We start from the raw sequence: 13,697 nt of genomic DNA, 5'->3' as shown, positions 1-13,697 counted from the left end.
TTCCTCATGTCAGCACATTGTGGGTGTTGCCACCTGTGCCAGCCTTGCATGAATGCTCTGAAAAGCTAATCATTTTCATATCTCAGCACCTTGTTCCTGTCGGTTAAATTTCTCATCTGTAGCGCGGCATCTTCGTGGCGTAGCAATTTTAATGGCCAGTAGTGTATATCTATATTCTGCAAACCACTGTGAGGTGCAGGGCAGAGGGTAGATTCCTCCTCTTTCCCGTTCCATTCATATATGGAGCACGGGAAGAATGATTGATTGAATTCCTCTGTGTGCACAGTAATTATTCTGATCTTATTCTCATAATCCATATGTGAGTGATACTAGGTGGTTGTAGCATAAATTTAGAGCCACCATTTAAAGCTGGTTCTTGAAACTTTGTTAACAGACTTACTCGGGATAATTTATAGCTATCTTAAAGAGTCTTCTAGTTCAGTTCCTTCAGTACCTTTGTGACACTCTCCCACCGATTAAACAAACCTGTGACCATTCATGCTGCCCTTCTCCATGTAATTTCCATATCCCCTTTTAGTCCTATCTGGTATGGGCTCCACACACTTAAGCAGTATCGTAGAACTGGACATGAGTGATTTGTAAGCAGTCTCCTTTATAGACTGAGTACACTTCCCCAGTATTCTACCAATAAACCGAAGTCTACCACCTACTTTACCCATGACTGAACCTGTGTGATAATTCCACGTCATATCCCTGCAAAGTGTTAACCCAGGTATTTGTATGGGTTGGCTGGTTCCAACAGTGACTCATTGATATTGTAATAATAGTGCAAAATTTTACATTTCTAGACATTTAAACCAAGTTTCCAATCTCTGCAACACTTCGAAATCTTATCAACATATGACTGAATATTTATGCAGCTTCCTTTAGATTGCACTTCATTATAAAAAACTGTGCCATTTTCAGAAAACGTGATTTAATATTGTCTGAAAGGTCATTAATATGCAACATGAACAGTAAGGATCCCAACACACTTCCCTGGGGCACACCCAACATTACTTCTACAGTTGATGATGATGCTCCATCCAAGATAACATGCTGTGTCCTCCCTACAAAAAATTCCTCAAAGTAGCCACAAGTTTTGCTTGATACCCCATATGACTGAACTTTTGCAATAAGCTAGGTGCAGTACTGAGTCAATTGCTTTTCAGAAATCAAGAAATTCTGGATCTACCTGACTGCCTTGATCCAAAGCTATTGTATTTTATTATTTAATACTTACTACTACACATTGATCTTGCCAAAAGCCGAGAAGTGATTCTTCTTGGTGTTTTAGCTCTCTGGGGCACTCTGGGATGCTCTCTGGGCACTCTGGGATGCTGTCTCTGTCATTTTCACAATAAGTCAATCTTATATAATCACCTTTATAATTTCAAATTTAGTCTTTATTTCATTCTTCAATTTAAAGTTTCAAATCATCCGTATCTATTTCGTGAGATTTTTTTTTGAAGAACTTATTTACATACATTTAAAAATCTTATCTTTTATACTCTCTGTAGATTTTTTTTAATTGTATAAGTAGGTCCATGTCAATATCTTATCTTTTGGATCTATTTATTAATTATTTATTGATCAGCATATACTGATGGGTGCGGGAGTTCCGACTCCTGGGGAGGTGGGTGGGTGTTATAGCATGGCTGTGTGCATTGACTGCATGTCGCTCTGTAAGGTGCGTGATCTTCAGTGGGACTTAGCCGCTGAGCGAGGCAGCCGCGCGACACAGTGCCTAGTATTACTAGCACCGTGTTGCTGGAAAATCAAACTGCGGGATTGCGCAACCAGAAGCGATAAGGCGGGCTCGCGCTGTCATCTCGGGGGACCGGTGGAGGGGGCCTTTGGGGGACCTTGTTGCTCGTCAGGCAGCAGCATTTCATTTAATTCGAGGCAACTGCATGTCATGTGAGGAAAGTGCAAGTTAGGTTTCACATGATCACTGTTGTCGAAATCCATGCTGTTGGCACTGAGGAGATCAATCTGTTGAAGATACCTTAATATGTTTGAGCTTAGAATGTGTTCCAAGATTCTACAACAAATCAGTGTTAAGAATATGGGACAGTAGTTATGTGGATCACTTCTACTACCCTTTTGTAGACAGGTGTCACCTGTACCATTTCCCAAGAAGTGGGCACAGTTTTTTGTTTGAGGGATATTACTTGTTCGAAAGATTATGCTTTGAAGGGAGGCTAACTATACTGCAAATTTAGTATAGAAATAAATTAATTCATGTCATTCCATTCTGTTCCTCAGCCATTGTTAAATCTAATCTCTGTGTTGTGGCTTATGGCTGCAGCCAGTAGTGTACTGAAAATATTTCCTTTGTGATATACCTCATAGCAATAATGGAAGTTGGATATATCTGTTTTTATCTGATTGATTGCTTTGCAAAGCCATAGAACTGCTGCCATGGACCACAAGAAAACTATCTGGATAAAAAAGGAAAAAAGAGATATGTCCTGTACCAGGCTTCAACTTAAGTGGTAACTTTGTATTTCTCACTGTTCTTCATACTGGGATGTGAATAATAATTCATCTCATGTTTGAGCATGAGTAATTCAGACTAATAAAAATCTCAGTAATTTGTCATTCTCAATTATAATAGTTCACAGCACTGCATAAAATTTGTGTATTAGAACCGATGTCATGTATGATGCAGGAGAAAGATTACATTTAATTTTTCGTTAATGGACAGAAATTCTCACAAGGGGAGTCCACATCATTGTTATTAAAAATTTATTTCAAACTTTATACACCTTTAGTAGGCCACTGAAACAACTTAATGTGAAAATAGTAAGTTCCGCTAATCTAGCAATTCTGAGAAAATTGCAAGAGAAGTTTTATGCATCTGTTATGTAAACCACATACCTGTGCAGAGGTACCAGCCATAAGAATTCATTGTGATGATGTGGTTGGAGTTTTCACATGGCAGCAAAGTTGTGGCTAAGGTGGACAATAATTCGAATCCCATCAAGACTTATTTTTTAATCTATATTTTTCTCATCACTGGGCTCATTATTTAATTTATATGACATTTAGGACGTAATATAACGAAAAAATCGAGTATTTGTGTGAAGTTTCAATTTATGTTTTCCATGTCTGTTAGACAAAAAAAAATCCTGCAATGTGTGATGTCGAGTGCATATCCAATAAGTGACTCTATATTACTCTTCTGGTCTAACACACTGTGGCTTACTACATTACTGATTTTGAATAACATCATTATTTATTGGGCTTTGACTAGCATTTTCCAAGCCCATCCCTCATCCTTGAAAATTTAATTATAAATTGTAAGTAGTCAAATGACACATGAAATTCACTGTAACTTCATGAAAATGCATGTAGTTTTTCTTAAACATTATACTGCGTCTAAAAAGTGTTATAAATTAAAAATGAGAGCAGTGATGGAAAAAATATATTAAAAAGTAGATGTTGGTGGGGCTTGAACCATTGCCTTGGGCATGAATCACCTGCCCTGCGTGAATGCTAAGCACATGGTCATTATGACTTCTTTTGGCAGGTAGCTTTGTACAGATACATATATAATGCATGTGTAAAATTTCTCTTGGGATTTTCTCAGAATTGCCAGTTTAGTGCACCTTACTGCTTGCACATTATGTTGTTTTAATGGCTTACTAAAGGTGTACAGAGTTTGAAGTAAATGTGTGATCCCGTCGTCATGGCCTCCCGTTGTCAGTACACCATCCAAATAGTATTGGTGGTATGTTTGCCCTAAAATGCATTTGTTCTGATCTGATATTCTTCTTTTAAAGGTCAATTAGAATGCTCAACAGCGGAACAAAGTCTTTATAGTATATACTTTCCAGTATAATTTGTATTCATCATTCTCCAGTACATTTTGTGGTGCATACTTGTATGTGGGAACATGTTGTTTTATTAGTTTATGTTGTATGGCAAGTTGTTGATGTATTATTTTTGCTACATTGTTATGTCTTCTGGAGTATTCTGTATTTGCTAGTATTGTACAGCCGCTTGTGATGTGATCTACTGTTTCTATTTGTTGTTTGCAAAGTCTGCATTTATCTGTTGTGGTATTGCAATCTTTAATAATATGCTTGCTGTAATATCTGGTGTTTATTGTTTAATCCTGTACTGCAATAATGAATACTTCTGTCTCACTGTATATATTACCTTTTCTTAACGATATGTTGGATGCGTCTTGATCGATGTGTGGCTGTGTTAGATGATACGGGTGCTTGCCATGTAGTGTTTTCTTTTTCTGATTTACTTTCTTTGTATCTGTTGATGTTATGTGATCTAAAGGGTTGTAGAAGTGGTTATGAAATTGCAATGGTGTAGCCGATGTATTTATATGAGTGATTGCTTTGTGTATTTTGCTAGTTTCTGCTCGTTCTATAAAGAATTTTCTTAAATTGTCTACCTGTCCATAATGTAGGTTTTTTTATGTCGATAAATCCCCCTTCCTCCTTCCTTTCTGCTTAAAGTGAATCTTTCTGTTGTTGAATGTATGTGGTGTATTCTATATTTGTGGCATTGTGATCGTGTAAGTGTATTGAGTGCTTCTAGTTCGGTGTTACTCCATTTCACTACTCCAAATGAATAGGTCACTATTGGTATAGCATAAGTATTTATAGCTTTTGCCTTGTTTCTTGCTGTCAATTCTGTTTTCAGTATTTTTGTTAGTCTTTGTCTTCATTTTTCTTTTAGTTCTTTTTTAATATTTGTATTATCTATTCCTCTTTTTTGCCTGTATCCTAGATATTTATAGGCATCTGTTTTTTCCATCGCTTCTATGCAGTCGCTGTAGTTATCCAATAAGTAATCTTCTTGTTTAGTGTGTTTTCCCTTGACTATGCTATTTTCCTGACATTTGTCTGTTCCGAAAGCCATATTTATATCATTGCTGAATACTTCTGTTATCTTTAGTAATTGGTTGTGTTGTTGATTTGTTGCTGCCAGTAGTTTTAGATCATCCATGTACAGCAAATGTGTGATTTTGTGTTGGTATGTTCCAGTAATATTATATCCATAATTTGTATTATTTAGCATGTTGGATAGCGGGTTCACAGCAAGGCAGAACCACAAAGGACTTAATGAGCCTCGTTGGTATATTCCATGCTTAATCTATATTGGCTGTGATGTGATATTATTTGAATTTGTTTGGATATTAAGTGTGGTTTTCCAATTTTTCATTACTATGTTTAGGAACTGTATCAGTTTAGGATCTACTTTGTATATTTCCAATATCTGTAGTAACCATGAGTGGAGTACACAATCAAAAGCTTTTTGGTAATCAGTGTATGCATAGTGTAGCAACCTTTGTTTAGTTTTAGCTTGATATGCCACCTCTGCATCTATTATCAGTTGCTCTTTACATCCTCGTGCTCCTTTGCAGCAGCCTTTTTGTTCTTCATTTATAATTTTGTTCTATGTTGTACGTGTCAATAATTTCTGTGTATTGACTGAAGTTAATATTTTGTATATTGTTGGTAGACATGTTATGGGGCGATATTTAGATTGGTTTCCTGTGTCTGCTTGATCTTTAGGTTTCAGATAAGTTATTCCTTGTGTAAGTGTATCAGGGACTGTGTATGGGTCTGCAATGTAACTGTTAAAGAATTTAGTTAGATGTGAATGTGTTGAGGTGAACTTCTTTGGCCAGAAATTTGCTATTTTAACTTTTCCTGGGGCTTTCCAATTGTGCGTAGAATTAATTGCTCGGGTAACTTCATGTTACAAAATTATCACTTCAGCCATTTGTGGTATCATCTTGTATGTATCTATTTCTGCTTGTATCCACCATCCATGTTTGTTATGTTGTACCCGGTTTGACCATATGTTTCTCCAGAAGTGTTCCATGTCTATAATGTTTGGTGGGTTGTCTATTTTAATGTGTGTGTTATGTATTGTCTGGTAAAATTTCTTTTGGTTTGTGTTGAATGTTTGGTTTTGTTTCCTTCTATTTTCACTTTTTTTGTATCTTCTAAGTCATTTGGCCAATGCTTGTAATTTCAGCTTCTTTTCATCTAATTGCTCTATCACTTCTTGTTGTGAGATTTTACCTAACCTTTTTTGTTTTTTGTCTGATATTTCATTTCCTATAAATTGTGTCAGCTGTCCAATGTCTTTTCTCAGTTTTTCTATTCTGATCTGAAGCCTGTGTTGCCATGCTGGTTTTGTGGGTTTCTTCTGTGTGTTGGTTGGTTCTGATTTCTGCCTAGTGTGTATATTTAGTGTAGTGAGTGCTCCTATATAAACCAGTAGTTGTAACTCTTCCATAGTTGTATTTTCATTTATTTTGTTGTGTATGGTTGTGTTGATAGTTGTTATTGTTGTTTCGACTTGTGGGTTATTTGGTGGTCTATACAAGAATTGTCTAATGTCGGTATTTGTGTCTTTGTATTCTATATATGTCAGCTGAAATTTTTCTTCTATATCTAACATGTGTTCTATTTGTGCTTGTTCTGGTGGCTGTCTTAAGATTTCGTTTTCCTATGATTGTTTAATTGATGCGTGTTGTTCTTTGTTTGTTTGCTCTGGGATGTTTGAGTCCATTACTGTATTTTCTTCTTCTTCTTCTGATTGCACATGATTTTGTTCCAGTACTTGTTGTACTTGTTGTTTGATGTTTTCTAATTCTGAGTAGGGTATCATGTTATTTTTGATTATTACACGGATCTGATCAGCTAGTCGTTGTTCTGTTAAAAATTTTAATTCTGGGTATCTGGTAATAAATGTTGTGTATACTTGTGATCTGTATCCAGTTGTGTTGGTTCCTAGGTTTGTTGCTTGGTAATAACAGAACATGAGGTGTCAGTTAGCTTCATCTGACCATCTCATCCCGTCTTTGTTTTCCTTCTAGAGTGGTTGCAGGGAGCATATCCTGCAAAACACCTATATTTGGATTTAAATCATTTTCCGTGTGACTAGCAGTGTCGCTACCATTGTGGACAGGCATAGGGTTCAAGCGTCGTCCCTGACCATGACAGTGCTTGTCCGAGGATTCATTAGTTCTGTCCTGAACCAACTAATCAGACTAGAAGGGGGGTTAGCCCTATTAGTGGTTTGTTCTTTTCGTCGCTATGTGAGGACTGGTGAGACAGTCCTTAAACAAATATTTGGAAGTCAGTAATGCAAACTTAGTTGTAAAGGGGAGGTGCAAGGGCTGCAGTCTTTAGTGCAAACGTAGTTGTTAAGGGGAGGTGTGAAGAGTTTAAGCAACTTGATTCAAAACTTTTAGAAGGGGGGTGGGGCTGAGGTCAGTGAAATATGGCATGCATGCGAAATGCTTTCAAGTCTCACTCCCACAAATGCGAAGCTGGGGGAGGGGGTGGGAGCTTGATGCCTGTGGGGGGTGGGGAGGCCCACCCCAGCCCCATTGCACCCTGACCTTGACCTTAACTTCAACTTCAGTTTATGGCAGGATGTCGTGATCCCTGGAATGATCTTGAAGATAAGAAAGTGGTCATGCTGATGTCAGCAAAATATGATGTGTGTGTTTGTCTCAGCTGTAATATGACACAACAGATAAGAAGGTGCTGCTTCAGCATATTCTCTGCCAGAACCTGCAGTGCGCTGCTACTCATGAGGTCCCCATTCCAGTAGTAAGCTTATGATTTACAACGATTTTTATCATCAGAAGCAAAAAAACAGCATAAGATGTTCACAGGAAAAATTCAGAAACAAAGAAACATAAGAGACCAGTGGACATCCTTTTGGATAAGATCCTGAGGATCAGTGCCAGATGTACACCACTGGCCATTAAAATTGCTACACCACGAAGATAACGTGCTACAGAAGCGAAATTTAACCGACAGGAGGAAGATGCTGTGATATGCAAATGATTAGCTTTTCAGAGCATTTACACAAGGTTGGCGCCAGTGGCGACACCTACAATGTGCTTCCATGAGGAAAGTTTCCAACCGATTTCTCATACACAAACAGCAGTTGACCAGCGTTGCCTGGTGAAACATTGTTGTGATGCCTCGTGTAAGGAGGAGAAATGTGTATCATCACGTTTCTGACTTTGATAAAGGTTGGATTGTAGCCTATCACGATTGCAGCTTATCGTATTGCAACATTGCTGCTCACGTTGGTCGAGATCCAATGGCTGTTGGCAGAATATGGAATCAGTGGGTTCAGGAAGGTAATGCAGAATGTAACGTATCGTGCAGCCATGTCTCGATCTCCGTGTCAACAGATGGGGACGTTTGCAAGACAACAACCATCTGCATGAACAGTTCGACAATGTTTGCAGCAGCATGGACTATCAGCTCGGAGACCGTAACTGCGGTGACCCTTGACAGAAGCGCCTGCGATGGTGTACTCAACGATGAACCTGGGTGCACGAATGGCAAAACGTCATTTTTTTTTTTTTTTGATGAATCCAGGTTCTGTTTACAGCTTCATGATGGTCGCATCAGTGTTTGATGACATCACAGTGAACACACATTTGAAGCATGTATTCGTCATCACCATACTGACGTATCACCCAGCATGATGGTATGGCCATTGGTTACACATCTTGGTCACCTCTTGTTCGCGTTGATGGCACTTTGAACAAGGGACGTTACAGTTCAGATGTGTTAAGACCTGCGGCTCTACCCTTCATTTGATCCCTGCGAAACCCTACATTTCAGCAGGATAATGCACAACCGCATGTTGCAAGTCCTGTATGGGCTAACTGCTGCCCTGGCCAGCACGTTCTCCAGATCTCTCACCAATTGAAAATGTCTGGCCAATGGTGGCCGAGCAACTGGCTCGTCACAATACACCAGTCACTACTCTTAATGAACTGTGGTACCTTGTTGAAGCTGCGAGGGTAGGTGTACCTGTGCAGGCCATCCAAGCTCTGGTTGACTCAATGCCCAGGCGTATCGAGGCCGTTATTACGGCCAGAGGTTGTTGTTCTGGGTACTGATTTCTCAGGATCGATGCACCCAAAATGTGTGAAAATGTAATCACATGTCAGTTCTAGTATAATATATTTGTCCAATGAATACCCGTTTATCATTTGCATTTCTTCTTGGCGTAGCAATTTTAATGGCCAGTAGTGTATTAGCTAATGCAAAACAATGAAGTGGACAGTGTCTTGCTGTGGAAAGCTGGGAATAGAGCTCTTCTTGTTTCTCTATATTGCATACCCATTGAGATGTCATGTTGAGTAATGATGGAAAATAATGGGGATTGGTTGTAGTTCTTGTGGTTGTGACACAATTAGAGCTGGCTGACATTGCTACAACACCACATACGAACCAGCATGTTTCTTCTGCAGAAGTAAAATTTTATAGTTGTGAACTTAACATAAAAATGCAGTATTTGTAAGTGTGTCTAAGTAGGGCACAGAGCACAGGATTGTGGGAAACATAGGAAGGGCAAACAACACCCAACACCAATAGAGGCAGCTGTTAAATGCATAAATGCAAACAGGTGTACTTCAACCATTGGAAGTGTGGTATGTATAAACATGGCGACCACTAGTATTGTGATGTTCCTGACTGCATTTTTAACTTTTGTCTTAGGCATAAGGCATCCATTCTCCAGATTTACTGAGACATCAAGCACCTGTCGAGAGGTTAACTAGTGTAAATCAAGAAACACAGATTAAGAAAACTATAAAGTTAGTATGCACAGTAAACATGAAAATAAGGATAATCTTGCATAATTGCAAAATGGGTTCTGCAAACCAAAACTTGTGAATAACAACACAGAATTAGGAAAGAAACTGAGAGTCTATATAAGTAAGCTGTCACGAGTAAAAAAAGTTGGTGCAATAAGCACAGTGTACAATTATGGAAGTAGAGCTATCAGTCTCTTGCAGAAAGTAAGCAAAAGCAAAGTTTGAAATATTTTTTAAAACAGGGGACGAGTATTGCACAGAAGTATATTTTGTTGCACTTATTTAAATTTTTTAAACATTTTACCAGGTGAACTCATAACAGAAATGGCCAACTTTGGGCCAGTGTGTGAGTTGGAATGTCAACAACGTGTACCATCAATGTAAGAGATGACAGGACATGAGGCAAGCATTGCCACATAACATCAGAGCAAGAAAAGCAGAAACACAAATGTTGCAGTGCTACATAAGAAGGCACTGTGAAGTAACACTATGCAACTTCAAGGCCACAGCATTATTGCAAAATCCAACATAGACAGAAGAACTTGATCTCGGCGACCCACAATAGTAATTGAATTACCACAGTGAGATAAGGAGTCTTGAAGTTATGATGTGCACACACCAACTGTCCAACAGTGGGCAGTTTGTGAGTGCATATCATAAGATTTGAGACTAGGGGCTTTGTCATAGAATGTGAATTGTATCAGACTTCAATGTGGTGAAATTAGTGATAAATAAAGTAGTTTTTGTGATCTTGACCTACAATTTTTCTCCACACATTTTAATTGTATTGGTGGCACACACAACAATGTTACATCGAGAAACTCTGACAGAATATGAAATGACAACATACTCAACAACATACCATTGGACGGCACTCACTGTTACAGTAAGGAGGCAGTTTACAGGGGTGCGTGACACTATGTGGGTGCTGACCTGCCTGTCACTACTGCATCTTGGAAGGCCAGCAACAGTGTTCCAAGCTATGAAAACTCAACTGCCCTTACCTCTGGCACAGTGTCAGTACGTTGCACTCCACCATGTGAATTCTGCCTGCCTCATCTTTACACACTGCCACTGCCACAGACACACTGTGTGCACGTCACACCAATAAAGAGAACTAATTTTGGTATAAGCGAACTATACTGTGCATGCCTGATGTCCTGAAATAAAGTGATTGTACATTCCTCATTACATAAAATAATTGAAAGCTGGCACCCATCAGAATTCACATAACTCACTCAAGTACGAGTGTGCCATTGCCAGTGGTATCAAGGCCAAACACAAGAATGCACTCTTGTAACAGTTTATGATCTATACTTGTATCACAACCCAGCTAATATGTGTCAAGAGGATACAATTAATATTCACTGCCATATGGGACTTCTCACTCCTATCCAATGTAGTCAGGAGCGTTGTAAATACCTACTCTGTGGTTCTCCAAGCCAACTTTAGTAGTCAACCACTCACCAGTATGCTGGGCGAACGGACGCACACGTCATAAGCTTTGTCCTTGAGCTATTCATTTCTATGCCTCAGCAGTTTGTCACCATCAGAATAATAGTTCAAACACATCTATACTAAGGTGCACAGCATGTGTGACTTTACTTGCTTGAAGTTATAGGTGCCCTATGTGCTCATGCTCAAACAAAGCTTGTTGTGGCATTAAGAAAGACCAACCCACATCACATATTCATCAGTTCCACCTCTGAGATGTGTCTCTCTAAAAAAAAAAAAAAAAAAGTGGTGTGTGTCCCCACTGTCCATTGAAGTCAGAATCATCAAGTATTCTTTCTGCTTGTAATTCTCTTGTTCTCTGCAATTTCTGTACATGGAGATAAACTCTAACGATTGCTTCATTTAATTCTCCGACTTTGATAGTACACATTATCGTAAGATGGGTGATGAACTAATTTTAAGTTGTGTCCTCTTATGGAGTCTCCCACTTCAACCAAAGTGAAGGGGTGTGCTCCCTTAAGAACTGCATTTTGGCTTTTACATTGTGGCCCTTCTCTGTACCCCCACAGTTGATTCTATCATTTCCAGACACTGCTGGCTCGATTTGCTCTGGTGCTATCAGTGACCACCTTCCATACCTGTCCCCAATGCATTACCTGGCCCCCCCACTCTCCCTTACTCTGATTCAGTTGTGGTAGTCTTGTCTCAATTAAATCTTATAATCACCACTCTCTGTACTCTGTTTACTCTGGTGTTTTTGCTACTCACATTGTGATCACATCTTGCATCATTTAACAGGTTTTTCCACTCAGTGCATTTATGAATTATTACCTTAATTGTTTAAATTGTTAATCATCAGTTTGGAGGTGTGAAGTGTTATAACATTACACTGCTGAAACTCATCCTATCCCATTGTTTCTAAACTTCTCATAAGTTTGAAAGAATAGTACCACAAACAAATTTGCTGATCATTCAACACTCTTTCTATCACTAAAATTGTACTTCACAAATTTTTCCCATGGCTACTATCTTTTTTATGGATCCTAGCTTTTTTATCACATACGATAACGCTGTTTTCATTTTGCCATGAGTGGTCAGCATGACATAATGCCATTTAAAGGGACCCAGGCTCGATTCCCAGCTGGATCTGAGATTTTCTCCACTCCAGGACTGGGTTTTGTGTTGTCTTTATCATCATCTCATACCCATTGCTGAAGTGGTACCAACTAAAGGCGACCGATCTACCTGACGGGCGACCGTAGCCACACGACATTATTACTATTATTATTGACTTTTTTTTTCTCAGACTTAAGTCTGGTTAAAAATGGAACGTGATGCGGACCTCGGTCAAGCGTGACTTCCTTGTAACTGTATGGTATATGTTATATTGCATTTAGGAACTTTCGGGTAATTGAACATGTATCAATAATTACAGATTTTTGTAGTTGTATATATATGTTTGGATGTAGCTGTATTGCATTGATGTACTGGTGGATATTGTGAGGTATGACTCCTGTAGTTGATAGTATAATTGGGATAATGTTGACTTTATCCTGATGCCACATGTCCTTGACTTCCTCAGCCAGTTGGATGTATTTTTCAATTTTTTCTCCTGTTTTCTTCTGTATATTTGTTGTGTTGGGTATGGATATTTCAATTAGTTGTGTTAATTTCTTCTTTTTATTGGTGAGTATGATGTCAGGCTTGTTATGTGGTGTTGTTTTATCTGTTATAATCGTTCTGTTCCAGTATAATTTGTATTCATCATTCTAAAGTACATTTTGTGGTGTGTACTTGTATGTGGGAACGTGTTGTTTTATTAGTTTATGTTTTATGGCAAGTTGTTGATGTATTATTTTTGCTACATTGTCATGTCTTCTGGGGTATTCTGTATTTGCTAGTATTGTACATCCGCTTGTGATGTGATCTACTGTTTCTATTTGTTGTTTGCAAAGTCTGCATTTATCTGTTGTGGTATTGGGATCTTTAATAATATGCTTGCTGTAATATCTGGTGTTTATTGTTTGATCCTGTATTGCGGTCATGAATCCTTCCGTCTCACTGTATATATTGCCGTTTCTTAGCCATGTGTTGGATGCGTCTTGATCTATGTGTGGCTGTGTTAGATGATACGGGTGCTTGCCGTGTAGTGTTTTCTTTTTCCAATTTACTTTCTTTGTATCTGTTGATGTTATGTGATCTAAAGGGTTGTAGAAGTGGTTATGAAATTGCAATGGTGTAGCTGATATATTTATATGAGTGATTGCTTTGTGTATTTTGCTAGTTTCTGCTCGTTCTAGAAAGAATTTTCTTAAATTGTCTACCTGTCCATAATGTAGGTTTTTTATATCTATGAATCCCCTTCCACCTTCCTTTCTGCTGAATGTGAATCTTTCTGTTGCTGAATGTATGTGATGTATTCTATATTTGTGGCATTGTGATCGTGTAAGTGTATTGAGTGCTTCTAGGTCTGTGTCACTCCATTTCACTACTCCAAATGAGTAGGTCAGTACTGGTATAGCATAAGTATTTATAGCTTTTGTCTTGTTTCTTGCTGTCAATTCTGTTTTCAGTATTTTTGTTAGTCTTTGTCTATATTTTTCTTTTAGTTCTTCTTTAATATTTG

The sequence above is a fragment of the Schistocerca cancellata genome, chromosome 11 (assembly GCF_023864275.1).
Source record: "Schistocerca cancellata isolate TAMUIC-IGC-003103 chromosome 11, iqSchCanc2.1, whole genome shotgun sequence".
Lineage (NCBI taxonomy): Eukaryota > Metazoa > Arthropoda > Insecta > Orthoptera > Acrididae > Schistocerca > Schistocerca cancellata.
This window is presented reverse-complemented; position numbering follows the sequence as displayed.